We start from the raw sequence: 16,336 nt of genomic DNA, 5'->3' as shown, positions 1-16,336 counted from the left end.
GGAGCCACAGGAACAGTCAGCCAATGGGTGTGCCCAGACAGGTAAATACAGGTTTATTGCAGTCTGCACCTCATAGTCCCAGCAGGTAGAGATCCCTTCTTGTCTCATCGATCTAGACCTGCTCCAGAGGATGTTGACTGCTTGTTCATTGCCACAAACAAGACTGAAGCATCCTCTCTTGTTAAACCAGTCTTCACATGCTGGGGTTGAGTGCTATACATAAACTTGTTGGAAAAACTCAGCAGGATGCACTGTTTTAAAGAAGAACCAACCTTTTGGGCCTGGGCCCTTTGTCATGCACCTGAAAAAAATAAGATGTGTAGAAGGGGGCTAGGTTGAAAGGACAGAGAAAGGGGCAGCGGTACAAGCACATGCTATAGGGGTCATAGGTGTATACAGGTAGATGGGTAGAAGAGAATAAAAGCTAAAGACAATAGGGGAGAGAGGTTAGTTCTCAGATTGGAGAAGGAAGGAAGGGAAGGGGTGGGAACCTGGAAGAAACGACCCAAGCTCTCCATATCCTTTCCACCAACCATCATTGGCCCAAAGGATTTTCTCTCTCTCTCTCTGCACAAATGCTACCAAACCTGTTGTTAATACATCAAATTCCATTTCCAGCATCTGCGGGCATTATATTTCTTTTCAGATATAATGCAAGTCATTGATTGCAAATTTCAAAGCAGTGTGGTCAAGAATACCCTCACGAAATTGACTCATTTATCACTTACTTAGAATCAGAGCTCCAGAAGGACACATTCTATGCATTACTTTTTTTTGTTCCACCAGCATAAAATCAGGCTCAGTTTTCATATAATGATGGAGACATTGTTTTTCACACATCAAGGCCATGACTGTTTCATCTGCAGTTGTGAACAAAGCAGCTCTTTGTGCAAAGTCTCTTGTTGTTCTCGTAAAGCTTCCTTTTAAAAGTAGAGAAGCACGTTACACTAAGTTGCAAGCCTTCTTTGACATTTCAAAGGAAAATGATAAATTGAGCTTATGTAGAGATGGCTAAATACATTCTGTACGAATGACAAAGAGGACACAAACTAGGGTCTTTAGCAAAGAACCCGTGTCGCCATTTTATTTCTTCCAACCACCTGCAAAACTCCCTTGTCCATGCCCCCACATTCCCACCCCCCCACCCCCACTACCGGATATGCTCCTGCCCTGACTGCCTGTTTCTTTGGTACCTGTATAAATTGTGATGTAGACAGCTGATTCTCAATATATGCAGGCTTTAGATGGTGAATCAAGACCATGTCAGCCTTTCAGTCCCGCCGGATTCTGAAACTTTGTGGGCTGGCAATGGACAACCTCATAAGGGTCTCGTGCATATGCATTTAACATTTCCCCGAGTGCTGCCACTGATACGTCTCCAGCGGTGACCAACCCTCTACAAGGCCCACATAAGGGCAAGGCTACATCAGTAGAAAGAAACTGAATGCTTGTAATTCACTGAAAAAAAATTCAATAGGAAAGTAAACCTGAAAAGCCATCCTGCCGTATTTTGGGTCCAGCTGCACAATGTTTCAAGGTTAGTTGGTGACAACCAGGAAGATGCAGATTTTGTACAGAATATCCAGATACAAGTAAGAACATCTCTCTGAAGAGCTGCTGAATTATTGGTCTCCCAATGCATCAATTAATTTTCTGGTCTCCGTGATCTTCTCCATCCAGAAGACACAAGAGCTTTGTTTCCAATTTGTACAAAAGCAGGCGCATCTGGAAATATGAAGTCTCAAAAGCCTTCTGCAAAGCCACAATAAATTGCATCGATTTTCTTTCTCTCACAATGACATAGTCCACACAGTGACTTGCAGGCTGAAATCAAACAATAACTTCCAAATCAATGAGAAGGACTTGCCAATTTGTTTACATTTAGAATTTTTCAGCATTCAATACCCTAACTTCATAGACTTAAGTATTTTTGGCTGGATTAAGGAAAGCCTGAAGAGTTCTCAGTAAACAATGGCCTAGTTTTGCCAAGGTAGATGCATAGAATACAGTACAGGCCTTTCGGCCCACAATGTGGTGCTGAATGATGTAAACCTACTCTACGACCATGTAATCCTTCCCCATAAGGTTCTATTTTTTTTCCATTCATCTATGTGCCTATCTAAGAGTCTTTTGATTGTCGCTTGATAACCCTCCCTCTATCACCCCCCGGCAATGCATCGCAGGGGACCACTACTCCGCGGGTTAAAAAAAATGAACCTCCAACACCTCCCCTAAACTTTCCTCCACTCACCTTTAGCCAATTTAAAATTTTAGATGTACAGAACAGTACCAGGCCATTTCGTGAGCCCATGCTGCCCAATTTACACCCCATTTACCTACACCCCTGGTGGGTTTCAAACAGTGGGAGGAAACCGGAGCCCTCAGGGAAAAACCACATAGACACGGGGAGAATGTACAGACTGTGCGGGATTTGAACCCCAGTCCCGATCGCTGGCACCGTAAAGGAGTTGCGCTGACTGTGCCATTCTTCAGATATTTGCTGTGGTCGCCCCCAGGAAAAAAGGTGCAGCCTGTCTGCACCACCTAGGACCCCTGATAATTTTGTGCACCTCAAGCTGCCTGTCAGGTGTGAGATGAAAGGGAGGTAAATTTCAATATCTTAGTCAAATGATTTCGTACAGTAATTAGATGAGAAATTAAATGCAGGTTTATCTAAAATCCAATATTTGAAATTAAGTTAATACATTCTGTCAAAGAGATACCTTCCAATGTAAAACAGTGATAGTTTAGTTTTAGAATTTCAGCTTCTGCTCAACAGAAACTCCATGTAAAAGCCACCAACAGAGAAATAGAGTCATTCAATAGGGCTGTGCCCTTTACAAGGGAACGGATAATGCAAAGGTCCATCGCATGGTTCATGATTAGTTGGTACTTCATTTTTCAAAGTCACTCGTAATAAATGGAACTTTGGCCACGTTTTGTTTCTGATCCCTCAAAAAATGTAATTATGCACAAAATGGGAAACCATAATGCTAAACAATAACTATCATTTGGCCCTGTCAAACATGGTCATTATTTAGGGTGCAATTACATTTAAAAGAACAGCTTCCATCTCAAGCTTCATAAAACAGCAAGATTTTTTTTCTCATCATTCTTCAGATTTTGTTTTGAAATTAAAAGTTTGCTCACTTGATAGTCTGCATCCATATGTTTATTTACATATCCAACAGCACTCTTGAAAATATTACTGCATAATAAAGCATGCAGAGCCAGAGGATTTAACATGCAGTGAAAGCTGCTGCAGCCACTGGTTATTGATTATTGCGACAACAGTGGACAAAATACAACATCTTTCCATAATGTTTTTTTTTAAACAGGGATTTGCCTGAAGTGAGCTTAAGTTTCCAAGATGCTTTAACAAATAATTAACTGCTGAAATCCAGATTTTAGCAGTATGTGGTGCGTGATTGATACATGTTGGCAATGAGTTCTCAGTTATTTGACCATCAAAGCAGAGCAATTGAAATGAAGATCAAAATAAATTTATCTGTTATAATGTGACTGAAACTGTCATGAGTGAGTGATTGACTATTAAAACAAGCTATGTCCATCTAATCTCAAAACCACTTTACTTTCACAATTTTTTTTATAACTTAGTTCCAAGTTGAGGGTGATTTCTCACCCCTAAAGAATTTGAATGGATAACTTACAATAGTTAAAACCTGTTGTGAAAATTGGACTAGGTGGAAAAAAAAACAGAATCCCAAATACATAACATGGAAAAGGATGATTAATATTCATAATTTTTTTTTTACAAATTACGCTTCCAAGCAATAAAGTCAATACATCGGCCAAATTTGTTGAATAATTTGAGGCCTTTCTGTAACGTTACATTTCTGGTGTTTGCCATGCAACTGAAGCACAATAATCGCATCGATTAGTAGCGAAGGGTCAAAAGGCATGGAGAAAACTTGATAAGGACAGGAGTACCAAAGAACAGCGGAACAGAAATTTGTACCATCTGGTCCTAACATTCACGGTAATTCACTGAAGGTTTTTTTTTAAATAATCTTCTGCTTGAGCAGAATATCCTGTCTTCATTCACGAACTGATATTTATTGATGGAGCAGCAGTGCTGCATGTCAAACTGCATGAGTTTTTCAAGCTTTGCTGGGAACAAGGAAAACTGCCTCAAGACCTTCGTGATGCCATCATCATCATCACCCTGTACAAAAACAAAGGCGAGAAATCAGACTGCTCAAATTACAGGGGAATCACGCTGCTCTCCATTGCAGGCAAAATCTTCGCTAGGATTCTCCTAAATAGAATAATACCTAGTGTCGCCGAGAATATTCTCCCAGAAACACAGTGCGGCTTTCGCGCAAACAGAGGAACTACTGACATGGTCTTTGCCCTCAGACAGCTCCAAGAAAAGTGCAGAGAACAAAACAAAGGACTCTACATTACCTTTGTTGACCTCACCAAAGCCTTCGACACTGTGAGCAGGAATGGGCTTTGGCAAATACTAGAGCGCATCGAATGCCCCCCAAAGTTCCTCAACATGGTTATCCAACTGCACGAAAACCAACAAGGTTGGATCAGATACAGCAATGAGCTCTCTGAACCCTTCTCCATTAACAATGGCGTGAAGCAAGGCTGTGTTCTCGCACCAACCCTCTTTTCAATTTTCTTCAGCATGATGCTGAACCAAGCCATGAAAGACCTCAACAATGAAGACGCTGTTTACATCCGGTACCGCACGGATGGCAGTCTCTTCAATCTGAGGCGCCTGCAAGCTCACACCAAGACACAAGAGAAACTTGTCCGTGAACTACTCTTTGCAGACAATGCCGCTTTAGTTGCCCATTCAGAGCCAGCTCTTCAGCGCTTGACGTCCTGTTTTGCGGAAACTGCCAAAATGTTTGGCCTGGAAGTCAGCCTGAAGAAAACGGAGGTCCTCCATCAGCCAGCTCCCCACCTTGACTACCATCCCCCCCACATCTCCATCGGGCACACAAAACTCAAAACGGTCAACCAGTTTACCTATCTCGGCTGCACCATTTCATCAGATGCAAGGATCGACAACGAGATAGACAACAGACTCGCCAAGGCAAATAGCGCCTTTGGAAGACTACACAAAAGAGTCTGGAAAAACAACCAACTGAAAAACCTCACAAAGATAAGCGTATACAGAGCCGTTGTCATAACCACACTCCTGTTCGGCTCCGAATCATGGGTCCTCTACTGGCATCACCTACGGCTCCTAGAACGCTTCCACCAGCGTTGTCTCCGCTCCATCCTCAACATTCATTGGAGCGCTTTCATCCCTAACATCGAAGTACTCGAGATGGCAGAGGCCGACAGCATTGAGTCCACGCTGCTGAAGATCCAGCTGCGCTGGGTGGGTCACGTCTCCAGAATGGAGGACCATCGCCTTTCCAAGATCATGTTATATGGCGAGCTCTCCACTGGCCACGTGAACAGAGGTGCACCAAAGAAGAGGTACAAGGACTGCCTAAAGAAATCTCTTGGTGCCTGCCACATTGACCACTGCCAGTGGGCTGATATCGCCTCAAACCGTACATCTTGGCGCCTCACAGTTCGGCGAGCAGCAACCTCCTTTGAAGAAGATCGCAGAGCCCACCTCACTGAGAAAAGACAAAGGAGGAAAAACCCAACACCCAACCCCAACCAACCAATTTTCCCCTGCAACCGCTGCAACCGTGTCTGCCTGTCCCGCGTCGGACTTGTCAGCCACAAACGAGCCTGCAGCTGACGTGGACTTTTACCCCCTCCATAAATCTTCGTCCGCGAAGCCAAGCCAAAGAAAAGAAAGAGCAGAGTGGGGAGGATTAGTTCCTTCAGGCTCCTGGATATCAGGGGGAGCTAGCACATATTATCGAATCCTCTATCAAATTCAACAGGTGGATTGTGGAAAAGAAAATGACTGGTTGCATCATGGCCAAGTTTTGGAACTCAATTTCCCAGGAACCCCCAAGGGTACAGAAAGCGGCAAGGTCCATCACCAGCTTCAGCCTGCCACCCATTGAAAACATCTGTGTGAGACATTGTCTTAAAAATTGCAGCCTACATTATATCGGATCCCGCAATCTTCAGAATCGGAGTCTCACATTAGGGTTGCAGATTTTAAATCATATAGCTGTCAGGCTTTTGAACCTCTGAACTAGCCTAACCCTAAACTACTCTGGGTACTGCAAAACATCTATCTGCACTGTTGAAATATTATGTTTGTTTTCTTGCATATATTGTGTGTGTGTGTGTGTGTGTGTGTGTGTGTGTGTGTGTGTGTGTGTGTGTGTGTGTGTGTGTGTGTGTGTGTGTGTGTGTGTGTGTGTGTCTGTGTGTGTCTGTGTGTGTGTGTCTGTGTGTGTCCCAAACCATTAACAGTTCAGGCATAATTCTGGAGATTGTTTAAAAGTTCAATCTCAAATCTTATGTGTTGAAACTCAGTCTTTTTAGCCGCTGTTCAAAAATTCACAAACTCACAAATTCTTGCTGATTTGCTTTCAGAGAAACATTTCTTCATACAAATGAGTTTTTCCACACATACTCTTGCGTGGAAGTTATGAAACCTTTGCTTCACAGGATGATTTCACCAACCCAGGCAAAGGTTAATTGACATGGCCAATAAAAATGAACATGTAAAACTGCCCTCTCTTGACAAAGAGACAGTGAAGTGGCCCTTTCCTTCGAAACCACTGATTCTGTGTTCCTTCCCTATCACTGGGCAAGCACACAACAGTATCTCCCTCATTAAAGGTTACTGCATCTCTGATTTCAGATGAAGCATGGTTCAATATTAAAGATGCATTCTTGAAGTGTCCCAATCACATTACATCACCACTAACTTTATTTGAAGATCTTCTCTTCCAAAATATTACAAGCAAATGCCTCTGATTTGTCTACATAGCCATGAAACAAAATGACTGCTTGTTTGACCAGGTGTCTTTCTGTCTTCAGTATTTTTAGGGAACAATCATAAGTCTTTTATGACTGTTTACAGTTTTCAACTGAACAATGATACAAGCTTATTTACAGCTCGACATAGGAGACATCAGTTGTAAAATGGTGTTTTCTATGTGTAAGTGTCTTTGTGTGTCCCCCCCCCCATTTACAACCCACAAAGTCCCTTTACTAACAATAATATATATTTCAACTTAAAGATTAATAACATAATTCTGTATCAAAGAAGGTTACAGAACCAGACCCTGGCTGGGCTGCTCCTGTTAAGTCATGACTGCCCATCTCCTTCCACTCACGTTCTTTCCTGTCAGCTTACCCTCAGCTCGCGCTCCTGACACTGTCCTCAGGTGAGTTCAATCTCGTCTGAAGGCCCAAACCCCACCAAAATGCCCTTGGATCACAATAAGCAATTAACACAGGCCCTTCCAAATTTGTATGCACTGCACCAAAAACTCCTAGTCCCTTCAAATTATGAACTGTGCTGGAGAAACTCAGCCGGTCACGCAGCATCTACTGGAAGTAAAGGGTAACCATTTCAGGCCTGAGCCCTTGGTCAAAGTATGAGCAAAAGTGGGACAGTGAATTATAACTGTGCATTTATAATTAGGTGGACACCCAGGTGATGTGCGTAAGAGAAATTCCAAGGAGGATAATGAAGACTAAAATACACTCTGAAAGACAGACACCTTTCCTGCTGTATATAATCATATTTGAAGTAAGGATCTTCTTAATTTGAGGTACTCCTCAACATAAAATGGGGTTACATTCCAGCAAACCCATCGCAAGTGGAAAATATTTTAAGTCAGAAAAGAATATCGCAGAACTTGCTGCTTGTCGAACCCTTGGAACTTGTTCTCAACATCACATTTGGTGGGGAAAGCAGGTTTCAAGGAGTTTCAATTGAATACATGGACATCTCTTATATTTTGTAAGTTACCGACAATACTGATTAATGTGTGCATGCATGTGCAATAGCGCCAGTGTGATCACAAGTGTATGTGAGTTTCCTGTTCCGTATTCTTGCAAACAGGGTTGGCCAATACACTAGACCCACAGGGAAGGCGAATGGGCACCATCTTGTGTCTCTCCTCTCCCCAGAAGTAAAGGGAGCTACTGGCAGCTGTCTGGAGGCAACAGCATGAATCCCTGGAGATGAAAGGGGAGGTGGAGATGCTGCAGCTTCATTGCTCCTCAATAGGGGACATGGTCTGGGTCACGCAAAACCTGAGCCAGAGAGTTAGACAATGGAGGTCTACAAGATTATGAGAGGCATAGATAGGGTGGACATCCAGTGCCTGTTTCCCAGGGCAGGATCAGCAAACACCAGAGGATGCGTGCACAAAGTTAAGGGAGGGAGGTTTATGGGAGACATCAGGAGTAAGTTGTTTTTTTACATAGAGTTGTGAGTGCCTGGAATGCCTTGCCAGGGACGGTGGTGGAAGCTTAAACATTGGGGGCACTTCAGAGACTCATAGACACATGGATAAAAGAAAAATTGAGTGTTATGGGGTAGGGAAGGTTTAGTACTTTTAAAAAATGAAACAATATAATGGGTCAGCAGAACATCGAGGGCTAAAGGGCCTGTATTGTTCTATGCTCTAATGGCATGTTCATGATACTGTTGTGGGCAGGAGTAGTTGGGAAATGGATCAATGGATCATTGTACGCACTCTGGAAGGAGCATTGTGAGGGGAAGCACATTGAAGGAGGGGAATCTGTCTCCCATAGGCATGGGTTCATCCAGACTGCCATCGGCTCCTCCTCCACGCAATATCGAGTCACGATGTACCAAAATCAAAGTCCTGCATGGAGCAGTGGTGGAGCTACAATGGCAGCAGGAATCAAACAACACATTTGCTGTAGAATTAGGGCCAGGTATCCTTGCAGATTTGCTTGACAGCCCTTTCTCACATGGGAAATTCTAAGCCCTGTTTCTCTGCGGCTGTACACTGGGGGAAATGATAACATCCAGCGGTGGCTGGTACTTGTTGACAATGGTTCCGAGCACACTATGATCCCATGCATCCCTGATACTCCTTCCAGGTTACCATCGAGGTTTTACGGAGTCCATTGTCTCCACTGAGGAAAGAGGAGGTTGTTGTGCACAGATTGCAAAACACCGGGGAGCTTGCATAACTGGGAGAACCAGGAATGACCTTCCTGAACACATGACTGACTTGGAAAGAGTGAATTGGCCCTCCTCCTTCACTGGAGGACACATCTGGCAGCAGCAATGGTGGCACAGATTGGTGGCAGGAAACCCTACCACACCTTCCTCTGAGTGGTGTACAAATACACGAGCAGATCTACCAAATCAAACTGCTGGATCTGCCCATGCCACTGAAGGACTACTGCCAACACTAATCCCTCTCAACACTAAAGACCAACTTGGGGAAAGCTTTCCAGGTCTGTGGATTTTAGGGTCCTGTTTTTGGGGGGGGGGGGGGGGGTGAAAGCCAGGAGATACTGGTCCACAACTAACTTTGCCCCATGCCAATTAACACCTCTCATCCAGTGACCCTGGTGGGATGGGTATTTCACTGCCTTCAATTTGGCCAATAACAGTCTCAACTCTTGGAGTGATTGGACAGGCTGCCCAATTGGTGGGAGTATGAGCAGGAACAGTATCCAGGCGTGACAGTGCTCATAGCCGATAGTCCAGCAATGGAGGGTGCACCTTGTGTGTTAAATGGCAGGCACTGGCTATATAGCTGCTGGGCTTACTCTTGGCTCTCTATAGGATGGGACCTCTGCTGCTATCTGGGATATGTAGCACCTTCTCAATGTAGCCCTCAGCCTTTAGCAAGCATTGGGACTCTAGGGTAATTACTGAGGAAGAGACATTTGGGATGGTGGCTCGAAACCTCAGCTTTCTGCACTTGCATCATATGGATGCTGGAAGACCGGAGTTTCTTCAGCACCTTTGTGTATTAATTAGTCCCTTCAGTGTTATTTTGGTTACTATTATCTGCAATCCCAGGGATTTGGCCACTTTGCAGAAAGTATATCAGCCTCTTAATGATCAACCGGGACTGATATCTTCATTCTCCTGGAGAAAAGTAACACTACTGCTTCCTCATTGAGAAGCATACAGGTCCATTATGGGCTTGCATCAGACTTTACAAGTGGAGCAGTGAAGCACAAAATGCTGCAGACCCTCTGATTGCAGTGAAATTACAAAAATAATGGAGTTAATCAGCAGGTTACATGGCTTCCTCTGGAGAAACAGAAGGAAAAGGAAAAAAATGAGAATTGAAAGATATTCAACCCAAATTGTGAACTGTTTCTCTCTCCACAGATGCTGCACACCTGTTGAGTGTTCTCGAATTTTGTGTCTCTTTTGAAACATCTGTCTTTTGTTCTGATTGGTTCTAAATTCTGTTGACCAGAAACCGGATTTCACACTATTTTGACCCATTAACCATTTGTTGCACAGTTATTAAAAAGCACTAGTTAAGCATAAATTGTGAAATGTCCATCTTTTATGGTCTCTCGTGATCAAGAATTAACACTGTTGTCAGATGTGAGACAATATCTGGTGCATAGATTCTGCCAGTTGTGGTACGAGGTGATTAATCACCAAAACAAGAGGTCAGTTAGAGAGCAATAGACTCCTTCCATGACATGTGTGAGCTCCTAATATGTGGGCTTCAGGTTGCCTGTAGACTTCAAAATGTTCCTTCTCCTCCTTGGGCAGTCATTGGTCAAGGTCTCAGAAATCAGGAAGAATTCTGCATTTTGAACTTTGCATTAGATAGCTACTAACCTTTCTTCTGAAGTGCAGCTGACGCAAGAGGAACAATTTGACCTGCAGATAAGTTCAACTTCTTTGAGCAAGAGTACCGCTCGGATGCAAGATTGTAGAAAGTCTTGGAGCAATGGTGGAGCGTTGAACACAGCTGTTGTCCACTGAGATTCAATTCTCCATCGGTTAAGGTCATGGCTCACTACCCCCCACCCCACCCCCACCCTGAAGGCGATGCAAGATGGAGGATGCTGCGCAGACCCTGTTGGTTGATCAAGTCACAGGATTAGCAATGCCACCAATGGTGAATGATGTTCCCTCTGCAACTACTTTTTTTCTTGGAGTTTCAGTGCAGTGAAAACCATATCCACTGCAATCTGGGGAACAGTTGCAGAAATAGAATTTCCAGACTGTCGACATTAAGGAAGATCAAACTTCACTTCATCTCCACATTTCATTAGAGACTCCATTTATAAAATGTGATGCCTGGTTCCATATTTTTCCCCCTCACAAAAGGAAACCAGCGACTTGACAATTACCCTGTCAAGGACTTTCTGATCTTAGGTCAATTTCTCCAACAAAGTATTTTACTCACATGGAGCCCAGTATCAAAACTGCACTGCAGCAAATACCGGAGTCAATGCCAGTTGCTATTTTAAAAAGAAAACCACATGAAGGAAGATTTTAGTGCAAACTTTTCCTATTTATTATCAAACTCTTACTTTTAAAAGAAATAAAGCACACATCAAAATGTCTCTTGACAGAGCAGAATATTTTGCATCTGCCAAGAACTATTCATCGACAGTTTGCACTGAAGTGAATGGGATATACAAGATCATATTGCAGTTCCCGAAAGAAATAGACAATATAACCCATCAAGTCTGCATAGTTGTTTTTCTCCACATGAACCTGAGGGTATTACTGCTCCCTTGCTGGCTCTTCATACAATGAAATATTATTCTTTTTCAAGAAACCATCCAGCTTCCATTAGAACTATAGAACACTACAGCACAGAAACAGGCCATTCGGCCCCTCTAGTCTGTGCTGACCATCATCTCTCTTGTCCCGCTGACCATCATCTCTCTTGACCCGCTGACCATCATCTCTCTTGTCCCACTGACCTGCTTCCATTCCATAATCTTCCAGACCTCTCTCATCCAAGTATCAATCCAATTTATTCTGAAAACACAAGATTGAGCTCACATTCACCACATCAGATGGCAGCTTGTCCCACCACCCTCTGAGTGAAGAACTTCCCCCCAGTGTTCCTCCTTCAGCTTAAAACTATGACCTCACATATTTATCTCCCCAGGTCTAAGTGGAAAAGGCCTATTTGCATCCACTCTGTCTACATCTCTCGTAATCTTGTAAACTTGTACAACATAAAAGAATGACATATTTCTTCAGCAATGATCTGTGGCAGGCAATTTAACTTTGTGACCACCTGCTGTGTAGCAAAGCCTCTGGGAACAAGAAGGCAGGAAGAGATTCCTGGATTAATAAGAGTGTACACAAATTGAAAATTGCACGGTGGCTGATTTGAGAAGATATTATTAAAAAGCCCTGAGTGAATAACGATTTTTTTTTGAGAATTTTGAGGGGAGCTGGACTGGGGCAAAGTGAATGGGGTGATCAGTGAATTTCTGGACAGGAATCCCAGAAGTCAGTGTTTCTTGGAGGCTGCCTACCTTTGGAATGGAGTTGAGGTCTAGGACCAGTTTCACCAATGTCAGAAGAGGGAAGAAATAGTTAGAGTGGATAAAAGTTCAGAGATGATGGAAAGGACAGATAGATGGGGGGTGGTTAGGGAAACCTCACATCCAGGGAATGATCGCAACTAATCTGGAGCATTTGGCCCCGAGGCTGGTCTTCTTCTCCCCGATCTGATCCAATGCTTAAAAATTGGAACACACTTTAGTGGTGTGCAGGAGCTTGCAAACCATGGACCCTGCCAACTTCCTTTCTTTAAGTTTAACCCAGTGGTACTCAACCTCTTTCTTTCCACTCATATACCACTTGAAGTATTCCCTATGCCATCGGTATCCTGAGATTAGTAAGGGATTGTTTAAGGTGGGAATGTGGCTGGAAAGAAAATGTTTGAAAACCACTGTTTTAATGGTTCTTCATTGACTTGTTATGTGCACGGTTTCAGAACTCCAAAGGAAATGGGACAATGACAAATTTTCTCAAGCAAAATATTTCGGTAACAATTGGGTCTGGAGTAGTGATTCTCAACCTTCCCTTCCCACCCACATCCCACCTTCAACAATCCCTTACTAATCACAGAGCACTGATGGCATAGGGATTACTGAAAGTGGGATGTGAGTGGAAAGAAAAACATTGAGAACAACTGGTTTAACATACAAGCACAAATACAAAATTGAAAATTATATAATACTTAATTTGTATCCAAGTAAGCACACAAAATAAAAAAGTTAATTAAAAAAGTAGATAAAATTACATCAATAATTGCTTGTAATACCTCAAAAACATTGAATTGAATTGATCCATGCACTCATGTTATTGAAATAACGTATATAATGGATAAAAACACTAAAAACTCAAGCTAACTAATCTAACCCCATCCCTCTAATCAACATTACGCTTTGAAGGAATAAAAGAAAAATCAATAATATGGAACTACTGGTGACCCTCGGAGAACATGCAATGAATAAATCTTAAATGTTAAATCTTCCAATTATTAAAAAAAATTATAAGAATAGGCTCCATATTTTCATAAATTGAAACTTTCTATCTTTGATATTGTATCTAATTATCTCTAAACTTAATTAGGACATTACATTATATAACAACTAAGTGTTATCTAGCAAACATATGCCCTGAAATGTGGAAAGGGTGTCCCTTGCATCGAAGCTTAGTCTAGCCATTCACTGCAACAGAATGTCCCCCCGCCCCCCCGCCCCCGGCCGTCTTGAACCTCACCATGTTGCTGGATCTGAGAGTGGATGTCGAGAGGGTGGGTCTGGGCCTGTGCAAACCCCCTACTCACCCAAAATCCATTCACACACACTGTTCCTTTCTGAGGAGTGGGGTATCCTCATATCAAACCCCCCAAACTGACTGAAAGGAACCATCATCCTCCTATGGGATGGATAGGCCAGAAACAGTAGGAGATGAGTCTTCTTTCCATTTCAATAAAATTGCTTGTCTGGCTATCAGCGTGGTAAAAGCTCAAACTTTTTTCTGAGACGTCAATGCAATCACAAGAAAAATAACGAAACAAAGCAATTAATGGAAAAGTTTCCAAATTTATCTTAAGAATTGTTGATAAAGTTTTGAAATGAGTCTTTCTAGAATCTCTCTAATGTGGGCACTCTCAAAACATATGGATCAGAGAAGATTCAAACATTTTACTTTCACATATAGTGGATCAATATCTGCATAAAAATGAGCTAATTTATGTTTGGGCATAAGAGTTCTGAGTACCACCTTAAATTGTAATAAGCAGTGTCTTGCAAAAAAATGAAGAATCATTAATCAAGATGAGAGTAGATTACCAATCTTAAACTGAAAATGTTAAATTCAAATCTCGTTCTCAATCACTCATAATCCCAGCCATGGGATCTGAATTTAAATCCAATAAATTATTATAAATACATGATGCTAATCCACCAGGAAAATAAAACTATAAATTAAAAAAAAACAGATTAAGAATATTAGTGTTGGAAATTCACAAATAATCCAAAAGTTTAGACTGAAAAAGATGTATAATTTAAATATCTAAAAAAGTGTTTATTGGAAAGATTAATGTAGTTGATAATTGTTGGAAATAGGCAAAATAATCTCAAATAAAGAATCGTTAAATCTTTGAATATTTATTCTATGCCATTCCTTAAAACTTGCTTCCAACAAAGACATCTGAGAAAGATGGTTATCTGTAATTGGAGTAGCCAGTGAAAAACAATTAATTCTGAAGAATTTCCTAAATTGAGCCCAAATTCTCAGCCTTTTTCTCACTAACAGATTGTATGTTAATTTGTAAGAGGAAAATGGTTTTAAAAAATCCTAATATTGCCAACATAGAAGTGTTTTGGAGAATTGCAGTTCCATTTCTACCCAAGAAATTCACTGGAACAAAGGCATCCAAATTAATAATAAAAATTCCTATAAAACATCCTGAGAAAAGTCAATAGCTCCCTTGTCCATTTTGCATTAAAATAAAATTGAAGTTGAAGCTAGACACAATGCACAAAAATGTGTGGGAGAAATTCAACAGAACCTTGATCCACTTTCACTCCCTGTGGTTGCCATTGAGTTTCTCCAGCATGTTTGTGCTCTGTGCTTGACTCCAGTGTCCACAGATTTTCTTGTCCAACTCAAGTTGGAGCTTTGATGGCTTCAAGCTTCAAAATTGTTACTGTTTCTATGCTCCCAATTGTAGGAAGATGACAGCCCCATTACACACCGATATCAAAGGAGTAGGCACATGCAAGAAGTACATCCAGCTGCAGCTCCTGACAAGCCAAGTTAAGCAACTGGAGCTGGAGCTGGATGGGCTCCAGATTATTTGGGAGACAGAGGGGGTGATAGACAGGAGTTAGTGGGTCATGATCACACCTAGGAGGAAGGAGGATGGTAGAAGGATGACAGTCAGGAGAGGGCATGGTAATCAGGTCACTGGCATGGAGTCTGGTCTTGTGGCTCAGAAGGGAAGGGAGGAGAATAGGTGAGCTGTCGTGACAGAGGATACCATAATTAGGAGGTTTAAATAAGAGGTTCTGTGGAAGAGATCAAGTGTCCCAGATGATATGTTGTCTCCCTGGTCCAAGGTTCCGAGATATTTCAGATCGCATTCGCAGCATTCTCAAGAGGGAGAGTGAGCAGCCAAATGTCGTGGTCCATGCAGGAATCAATGCTGTGTGTAGGAAAGGTGACGAGGTCCTGCAAGGAGACTTACAGGAGATAGGCGTAGTTGGAGAACAGGACCTCCAGGGTTGTGATCTTAGGATTGCAACCCATGCCATGTGCTGGTGAGGTTAGAAATAGGAGGATAATCAGCTTAAAAAATGTCTAAAGACATGGTGCAGGAGGGAGGTAATTGGGCACCTGTTCTGATGGGCCGGTTTGCTTTTGGTGGAGAGGAACTAATATCCTTGTACGAAGGTTTGCTAGTGCTGCTCTGGTGGGTTTGAACGAGATTTGCAGAGGAATGGGAATCAGAGCGTAGTAGATAGAGGAGTGGATGAGGGAAAAGATGACATGAAAATTACATGCACCATTAGAAGTCATTGGGTTGTACATGGTGGAAATTTTCGAATGTGCCTCTATTTCAATGCAAGGAGTATTGTAGGAAAGGAAAACAAACTTAGAACATGGATTGGCATGTGAATTTATGACATTGTGGCCATTAGTGGAACTTGGTTGCAAGAGGGGCAAGATTGACAGCTCAATGTTCAGGGGTTCTGAGGCTTCAGACATGAGAATTGTGGGAGGGGAGGGGAAAGAATGTCATTGCTTGTCATGGAAAATACCACATCTGTGCTCAGGCAGGAATGACCAGAGAGCTCATCTACTGAGGATATATGGGTGGAGCTGAGGAACGAGAAAGGTATTACTATACTCATGGGGTTGTATCATAGACCGCCCAATAGTCAGTAAGAATTTAAAGAACAAATTTTTAAAGAG

At 42.4% G+C, this 16,336-nt stretch overlaps 1 protein-coding gene across 11 annotated transcripts in view; it reads right to left on the bottom strand.

The window, feature by feature from the left end:
* LOC138738963 (limbic system-associated membrane protein-like) overlaps nucleotides 1-16,336 on the bottom strand; it is a 1,544,776-nt gene that overhangs the window by 609,855 nt on the left and 918,585 nt on the right. The gene's annotated exons all lie outside the window — the stretch shown is intronic.

Source organism: Narcine bancroftii, chromosome 7 (genome assembly GCF_036971445.1).
Source record: "Narcine bancroftii isolate sNarBan1 chromosome 7, sNarBan1.hap1, whole genome shotgun sequence".
Classification (NCBI taxonomy): Eukaryota; Metazoa; Chordata; class Chondrichthyes; order Torpediniformes; family Narcinidae; genus Narcine; species Narcine bancroftii.
The sequence above is the reverse complement of the archived record's forward strand: the minus strand, read 5'-3'. Positions and strand labels throughout refer to the sequence as shown.